This window comes from Bos mutus, chromosome 5, assembly GCF_027580195.1.
Source record: "Bos mutus isolate GX-2022 chromosome 5, NWIPB_WYAK_1.1, whole genome shotgun sequence".
NCBI classification, from domain to species: domain Eukaryota; kingdom Metazoa; phylum Chordata; class Mammalia; order Artiodactyla; family Bovidae; genus Bos; species Bos mutus.
Window position 1 is genome coordinate 71,942,533 of NC_091621.1, and position 8,895 is coordinate 71,951,427.

The 8,895-nt window shown below is 55.9% G+C and overlaps 1 pseudogene; it reads left to right on the plus strand.

Annotated features, from left to right (window-relative positions):
* The first annotated feature begins 6,074 nt into the window (after window positions 1–6,074).
* Window positions 6,075–7,323, plus strand: LOC102270509 (ATP-sensitive inward rectifier potassium channel 12-like; annotated as a pseudogene).
* Window positions 7,324–8,895: the final 1,572 nt, after the last annotated feature.

Here is an 8,895-nt window from a genome sequence, read left to right on the forward strand (position 1 = left end):
GAAAGACTGGGGTTGGTGGTTGGAAACTGGGCAGGTTTCCTGGAAGCGGGGAGGGTCCAGGGATAGCCAAGCACCAGCCAGGCTCATCACCAGCACACAGAAGGCCTCTTCTCAGGCCTCACAGGGGCCTCATAGGGGCCCAGCCCTGAAGGCCTGCACAGTGTTGGCCCCAAATGTTTTGATGTCTGGGGAAGGGGAAGGACTGTGTCTGGGAAACATGGGAAGGCACAGGAGATGGCTGTCATCTCCCCAGACTGTGAAGGCAGAGGTGGTGGGCCCCTAGCCCCCTGCCTCCTGGCCACGTCAGCTCTCGGCTCTCCCCAGCCAGCCTCAGCCTGCTTACTGGACCCTGAGGTGCCAGCATGCCCTCCCCACACCATGGACACCCCTTCCCCACCTCTGCACCCTGAGCTGTCCTGTCTCCCTGTGGTGAACCTGCCAAGCCTGGCCCACACTGCTCACTCCCTGTGTGGCTGAGTGAGGGCGCCCTTCTCAGAGCCTCAGTCTCCCCACTTGCAGAGGAAGGGTTGCATTTTTCAAGCCCTTGTGCTGAGTCTGATAGATAGTGATTGGATTAGAAAAGAGGGTGAGGCGACCGCAGGGTGTCCTGAGAAAGTGTTCTGTGATGGGTTAGTGGTGTCTGCCTTGGTCATGGACTGGGGAGGAGGTGTTCGTAGGCCACATGCTGGCTTTCCCTGAGACGAGTGCTTTGTAAGGATTCTTCCTGTTGACCATGGACTTGTAAGGACTTGACCATGAGGTAGTGAGTGCTGCTTCCCTGGATGCCCCAAGCAGGGCCTGAATGGCCATAGATCAGGGGGTGCTGGCGAGGCTCTTGCCTCTGCTTTTGTTTGCTGAGAGATGGGCTATTTGTGTCATTACCACGTGGAATTTCAGGGACCCTGAGCACTGAGGATAGGAATACAGTGTTGTGTCCACAATCTGGCCTTGGGGACTGGAGGAGATAAGGAGATGGGCAGTTGAGTTCTCTTCTACCCTCGACACTAGGTGGTCACTCCTGAAAGGCTATGTGACCCTGGGTAAATGACTCAAGCTTTCTGAGATTCAGTTTCCTCACCCAGGAAGTCATCAGAAGGGATTACAGGAGCTATTTGAGCTCTTAATGCCTGGTAGGTAGTAAGCACCGAAAAAGTACCGATCACTCTGTTCACACCTAAGAAGGGGTCCTGCCACCTGGAAGGGGGACATTGAGTTTCTCCTCAGTGGCCCCTCCGTCAGTGCTTTCTTGGCTTTGTGCCGGGGACCAGCCCCGGCTGACCCAGGGAATTCGAAGCGGGGACGGCGTTGGTGAGGATCAGGAAACAACTGCTTAATTAAACGTTTATTAAGGATATAAAGAGGGGTGAAATAAGGATAGCTCAGCGAAGAAATTCAGTGAAGAAAAGAGGCTGAATAAAATTCCAAAGCAGGGAATTTACGTCACCTACGAAGGCCGCAGGCATCCTCCCGTTCTCCCGAAGGAGAGGAGACACTAAGTCTTCCCCGGTCAGATCTTAGAAGCCCAGGCAAAATTAGTAGGCTTGACGAGCTTCCCTGCCTCAGAGGAAAAGTTCAGCTAGAAGGTGAAAGAAAGAACGACATGGGGAGACCAAATTCCGGTGAACAAAAAGAGCATAATTTATTTTCCAAAGTAGTTTTATACCTTAAGTTGTGCATAGAGGATAATGGGGGAAGGGGTAGAGTCATGCAAAGGCAGCAGTTCCTGACCCTTATCGAAGCCAGGCTTTCAAACATATCATATGCAAAAGTTTAGGTGATTTGCATCATCTTCTGGCCCGGAGGCCTGTTAACATTTTAAGAAACTTATTTTTCTCTAAAGGTGATTATTCTAAAGTCAGGCGCCAGCCTCCAAAAAGCATTAGATAAAGTTGCATTCCTACAGAGCAAAGGTGTGATGGGCTATAACAAGAAAAAGAATTAACTCAAGGGTCCCAGGTTACAAACATTAAAGCTACTACTTACACCAATTATATTAATCAATACACTGCCAGGGACACAGCAGATAAGGGATATGGAAACTTAGCAGCAAACATTGGCCCGACAAGTGAAAATCCCTTCACCAATACAATTTCTAATCAATCTTTTAACTGCTCAAAGGAATCTGCATTTAGACAGTTTAGAACATCTCATGCCTCTCATACTTGGGAGGCTCTGAGTAATCACGTGTGGCCGGAAAAACCTATTCAGGCAGGCTAGAGGACTTCCAAAGGAATTTGTAGGTTGAAACACTCACATCCAGGAATTATTAACTGGAGCTGTAAGCTAACTCTTTTCAGAGAGAGGTAGTGGGGAACAGCCCCCTGTAAAGTCAGAGTTGTAGGTGAAAGCACAAAGCAGAAAGTAGGCAGACTCTGGTTTTGGGGGTAGATTGCTCGAGAATTTCCAGGGAGACTCCTGAGGCTTGATCTCGCCTTTGCGTATGCCAAGCCTCCTTCCTCATGACCTTTGCCAGGGGCGGAGCTCGCTCCCCACAGCTTTGCCCTGGTCTCTTCTCGATGTTGCAGAAACCTGAAGCCCAGAGCCTCAGGGGACCTGGCATAGGGTGGCCCACTCCACTCGGAGGCTCCTCCTGAAGCCCCAGCCACAGTTGTGTGTTAGCTACCTGCCTAAAAGCTTGCATCCCAGTCCCTGCTGGGGCACTGAGCCTGCTGGGTGCCAGAGGCTCTGTGCGTGGGTGCTGTGGCTGGAGGGTGTGCCAGTTCTGGAGACGCTGGGCTCGGGACAGCTTCGCCTCCCCTTGGGGCTCTCTGGGTCCAGCCCACTGGGTGTGCCTCACACCCCATCTCCACTGCTGTAGTCACCTGGCCTGGCTCAGGTGGGAGATCCCAGTGCCTGTCTCCCCTTCCCCTCCTAGCAACACCTGGGAACCCTGCCAGCCAACCTGGGCTTCTGACTGCTGTGGTGTCACTACTTATTGTCTTTATCATGTATCTCAACGTGGCCCAGGAAGTGTTTTGTGACCTGGGACAAGTCTCAGCCTCAGTTTTCCCATCTATAAAATGGAGACCTAGCCTCCTTGCCTGCTAAGGCCTCTTCCAGCAAAGCAAATTTAGCTTCCTGTCTGTTTAAACTAACCATATGCGTGTGTTGAGCAGGAGCCAGACAGGCCTGTACATCCGTGGTTAAGGATATTGTCCCACTTTTCTCTTTTCTGGCCATGCCCTGCAACTTTTGGGGTCTTAGTTCCCCGACTAGGGATGGGATCCAACCCAGGCCCCCTGCAGTGGAAGTGCAGAATCCTAACCATTAGACCACCAGGGATGTCCCCCACATTTCTTAAACTGAGTCCTTAAAGACCACAGAGCCCTGCAACCTTGCCTTGGGTGTATGGAGGGTCCCTGGATGTTTGGCAGGTTTGTGGTGCTGGGGCTCCTACTGTGGGTCCTCTTCTCAGCCTTCCTTTGTGGTGGTGTGTTCACCAAGAGCTGCAAGGGCTCCCCACACCCCTGGCATCTCATGCACGCATGTACATGCACACAGAGCTGTCTGCTGTGTCTCTGCTCCTTGGCTTCCAGGGGCCTTTGCCCAGGTGACTTCACTCTAAGTACCAGTTTCCAGCTCTGAGAAGTGAGGTAGTGGCTGTGAATGTAACCTGTTGATTTTCTCTATAGTTTTAGGAGGAACATCAATAGAAGAGGTCTGGGTGGGGCATAGGCACTCACCCCAGGCAGAGACACCGGTGGTCGCTGTGACACCCGCCACCTGCCTGGGAGTCGGCCAGATGTGAGGTTGCCCAGCTGCTGGGAATAGCCGTGCCAGTCTGGGCTCTCCTGGCTTTGATTTTTTCGATTCTGTCCCTGATGCAGGCCTCAAGCAGCTCAGAGCCTCATGTGGAGCAGCTGTGACCACCTGGACGTCCTGCAAGTCCTCCTGGCCACACAGACGCCCCGCCCCCCCCCCCCCCCACCGCCCCTGCAATCCGGTGGCATGCTTCCAGCATCTGAGTGCCCCACCCTAGTCACCTCTGCTTGGAAGGCCCAGGAATCTCGTGCTAGGCTATCTTCCAGGCACAGTCCCTGAGGCACCCCCACCGCTGGCTCCTTGCCTCCTGGCCCAGGCAGAAGCAGCATCCACCATTATAGCCTCAGGCCTCAGCTCCTCAGACCCAGGGTGAGGTGGTCAGCTGTAGGGGAGAACGGCAGTGTGAGGAGAGGCCACTGTAGAGCCTGGGGTCCCCACAGTGGAAGACGTTGTTAGATAGAAGTAGTTCTGAGTTCAGCTCTCCTTCTTAGTGGTTATGTGATTTGGGGGAAGTCACTTGACCAATCTGAAACTCCATCCAGAGAGTAGAAATAGCCACAGTAGGTACCTCCTTGGACTGCTGAGTCCTCCCTGGACTACCTCCTTGGACCCAGGAGTGTTTGCTGACAGGTCTGGACTGCTCTCCCTGTGGATGGATGAGCAGGGAGCATTGTGTACCTGCCAGACCTGGGGATCCAGTGACACTGGCAATGAGACGGACCCTGGGAGGGGTCTGCAGCCTGGCAGGTCAAGTGGGCTCCACCCTCCTTCTCCCAGGTGTTTGCAGCAAAGGTCAGAGGCGGTGCCCTCTGTGTGGCTCTGGCTGTACCGTATCCCACACCAGGGCTGATCTCAGCTCTGCCACCTCCTGGCTGTCACCTCCATTCCCTTTCTCCTGGTCCAGTTGCCCTGGAACCTTCTCTGTGGCCTCAGTGTCTGAGTGCCCTCAAGTGCTCCCAGGCTCGTCTGGCTCTGATCTCATGATACAACTGGTTTGGGTTTGGGGGTGTGGCATGGGGTCCATCATTGCCCTGCCATGTTGTTCTGGCTTGCTGCCCTACACAGACAGCCATGTGGCCTCAATGCCCACCCATGGGGCCAAGTGGAGCTGGGGTCTCATGTCTACAGATGCTATGCCAGAGCCAGCAGGGGCCCAGGGATGGGTGGCTGCTTGCGCGTCTGGGGCCTGGATGCTTGCCCCCAGCAGTGAGAATGGGGTTTGTCTGGCTGCAGGAACAGTGCCGTGGGTTATGGCCTGGAAGCACCTAGTGTGCAAGTGTGTGTGCCAGCCAGGTGCTATGCTGAGTGGGTGGAGGAAGAGGACTCTTCTGAGTGCTCCCCACATGCTCTCATTTAGAGCTGAGGAAGGCAGGGGTGGCAGAGGCCCCCAGGCTTAGGTCAGCAATCGGTGACCCCCCTGGAGGCTGACTCATGGACCCCCTTCTAGCCACCTCTGGTGATGGGGAGGCCACAGGCCTAGCATATGGGCAGTGAAAATAGGCATCTGGGGGAGAGTGTGAGTGTCAGGAGGGTGGTGGCCCCAGCTTTGGATGTCCTTCAGGCTGAGGCCCAGGCCACAAGAGTGAAACTGCCGTGAACCAACAGCAAACCCCTGTGCTCAGGGAGCTGGTGGTCTTGTGCTGGGATGGCTTGTGCAGCCCCGAGCAAGCTGTTGCTGTGGTTACTCATACTGAGGTCAGAGGGGTATGTGTGGGATTCCAGTGGGGTTCTGGGGGGGGCGGTGCACAGTTTTCTCAGGTGCAAGGAGGCCCTGGAGATGCCCCCGAGGCATCACAGCCAGGGGCTGAGAGGAGGGTGTCCAGGTGGGCCCAGGGACAAGCAAGGGTGAGGCTGGAGACCAGATGGACTGACTCCTGGGGGCTTCCGTGGGCACTGGCACCAGGGTGGGAGCAGGAAAGCCAGTATGGTGTCTTTCATGCTGGTCTTCATGGGTGATTTCAAGGACTCAGGCCGGGAGGGTAGAAAAAAGGAGCTGGATCCTGAATCCTGAACATATTGGAAAGCAGAGCCCTGGGTGGGAGAAAGGGGAAATGAGGAAGAACCAGGGTTCTCCTCTGGAGCAGCCAGAAGGCTGGAGGCAGGCGAGGAGCTGGCTGAGGTGGGAGAGAGGACTGGGAGCTGGCTGTGGGTGAGTCTGGGTCTCCACAGCCAGGGCTGGGCTGGGGCAGAGGCAGCGGAGGGCAGGCTCCAGTCAGCACAACCAACAACCCCGCCAGTCCTCTCTGTTGCAGAGTTGCCCAGCCCTGAGCCAGTCTGGGGGTGAGTGGGGTCCTGCTGCCCCTACCTCCTGGATGACTGTGTCCAGCCGCACAAACCCCTACAGCATTATGTCTACAGAGGACGGGCTGCACCTGCTCACTGCGTCGGGTGCCAACCGCTTCGGCAATGGCAAGGTGCACACGCAGTACAGGTGCAGGAATCACTTTGTCAAGAAGAGTGGCCGGTGCAACATCAAGCTTGCCAACACGTCCGTTACCTGGCGGGCATGCTCACCACATGCATGGACATCTGCTGGCGCTCCATGCTGCTCATCTTCTCACTGGTCTTCCTCACCTCCTGGTTGCTGTTTGGCATCATCTTCAGCATCATTGCTGTCGCCCATGGGGACGTGGAGCCCACGGAGGCCCACGGCTGAACGCCAGCATGCTGCAGGTTCTTGGCCTCATGGCGCCTTCCTCTTCTCCATTGAGACACAGACCACCATTGGCTACGGGCCGCGCTGCGTGACCAAGGTAGCAGTGCTCATGGTGGTGGCACCGTCCATTGTGGGCGGCATCAGCGACTCCCTCAGGATTGGCGCCATCATGGCCAAGATGGTGCAGCCCAAGAAGCACGCCCAGATGCTGCTATTCAGGTACAATGCAGTGGTGGCACTGCACAATGGCAAGGTCTGCCTCACGTGGTGCGTGGGCACCTAGGCAAGAGCCACATGTGGAGTCCCATGTGCGGGCCCAGCCCATCAAGCCCCGGGTCATGGAGGAGGGCGAGTACATCCCACTGGACCAGATCGACATTGATGTCGGCTTTGACAAGGGCCTGGACCGCATCTTCCTGGTGTCTCCCATCACCATCCTGCACAAGATTGATGAGGCCAGCCCTACTGTTTGGCATCAGCCTGCAGGACCTGGAGACGGAGGACTCTGGGATCGTAGTCATCCTGGAGGGCATGGTGGAGGCCATGGCCATGACTAGGCAGGCCTGCAGATCCTACCTGGCCAATGAGATCCTGTGGGGCCACCGCTTTGAACTCGTCCTCTTCAAAGAGAAGAACCAGTACAAGATCGACTACTCACATTTCCACAAGATGTCTGAGGTGCCATCCACGTCCTGCTGCAGTGCCAGGGACCTGGTGGAGAACAAATTCCTGCTGCCAAAGCACCAACTCCTCCTGCTACAAGAATTAGCAGCCTTTCTGAGCCACGAGGAGGAGGATGAGGTGGATGGAGAGCAAGACAGCCTCAGCTCCCAGGCCACGTGCAACTTTGACAGGCCACAGGCTGGCACAGCCCTTGTCCTTACAGACGGGAGTCTGAGATCTGAGCTGCTATTGATCAGTTGTCTCGAGTGGCCTGGGGCACCTCCTCTCAGGCCTGTCCACCTTCCAGGCTCACACTGGACGGCTCAGGCCACAGACTCTGCAGGAGGGCCACTCCAAGCAGCCTTTCATCTCTCACCAAGAGCAGATCTGTGTTTTCAAACTCCACTGTCTGCTTTTTGCCTCCTCTGTGTTTATTTATTTATTTTTTGTGCTAAAGACCAAAATAGTCTCCCTCTTTAGCGCCCTTGAAGCAGGAGGGCAGGTGGACGAGCTGTGAGTGCAGAGGCAGGATCAGGTGGTCCCTGACCTTGGGCATGTGTGCCCGTGTGTGAGGTGTGGAGTGTGTGAACCCACTGAGTGTTCAGCGTGCCATGTGCTGTGTGTGTGCGGAGCACGTGTGTCCTGTGGGAATGTGTGGGCACATGTGTGTTGGTCACATGTGGCCTGTGTGCTGTGCAGGTGGGTGTACAATCCTACTCTGCCCCTGCCTGCTGGCGGTGGTATTTCCAGGAAGCTTCCTGGCAGCCTGTGTCTGGTGGTGCAGAGGCTAGAGCTGGCGAGGTGCCCTCTGCCCTGAGACACCAAGCTCCTTACGTGGGGAGGGGCCTGGAGCAAAGTGTGTGAGCACCAAGGCGTGAATTCCCATGTGGAGTCATCTCATCCATGTGCCAGTGAAGTGTGTCCAGTGACAGCTTTTCCTGGAAGTGCTTGAGTCTGTGCATGGGAGTGTCCTGCAGATGTGTGCCCATGACCATCTCCAACATGTATGTGAATCTTTGCACGTGGTGTCTGTGCATGATACATATGTGTGTATCTAGCCATGGGTCTGTTTGTGTGCTGGGTGGTTACTATGTTTCCAGGCTGTGGGGCTGGGCACACAGCACTGAGGATGGACCCCAGTTGTGGTCCCACCAGCATTCTGCCCCAATTCTGCCCACATGGGCACGTGAGGGGCACAGGCTACAGGGTGAGACTCCTTTGTGCCCGTTGGCACAAGGTTACAGCCACACGAGTATGTGAGTGTGTCACCTGCAAAGGTGAGCATCTCTGTGCACGACTGCATGTTAGGAGGCCTGTGTGCATCTGCCCACAAACACACGTACATGCTTGTGCTGGGCTCTGGCAGCAGAGCTGCCCCTGCCTGCTGAGGGTGGCCTGTGTGCGTCTGCGGGCCACTCGGGTCTAGGGGCCGTGTGCCCGCTCAGGCCCAGGTGTGTTTCTCAGAACAGGGCTCCCCTGCCTGCTTCACCTGCTGGTGCTGTGCTGCCCAGTTCTGCCCCAGAGGGTCCCCGTGGGGGCGGGGGGCCTGGTGGGAAGGCAGCCCCTGCAAAGGTCAAATCGATGTCAAATATATTTTAAATGGTGAAACGGAGAGAATTTTCATGTTGTTTTCAACACACAGCAGTGTCTGGAGATGTAGGCCATACACTAGACTCATCTCAACCTCCTGGAGTGGCGCCGTGTGCAGACGTGTTTAAAGGCCCCACCTGATGTGGTGCTCACGGCCCCATGTGTTGCCCCCACCCCCACCCAATACTCTGTGTCCTGTGGGGACTCCCCAGAGGCCGACGAGA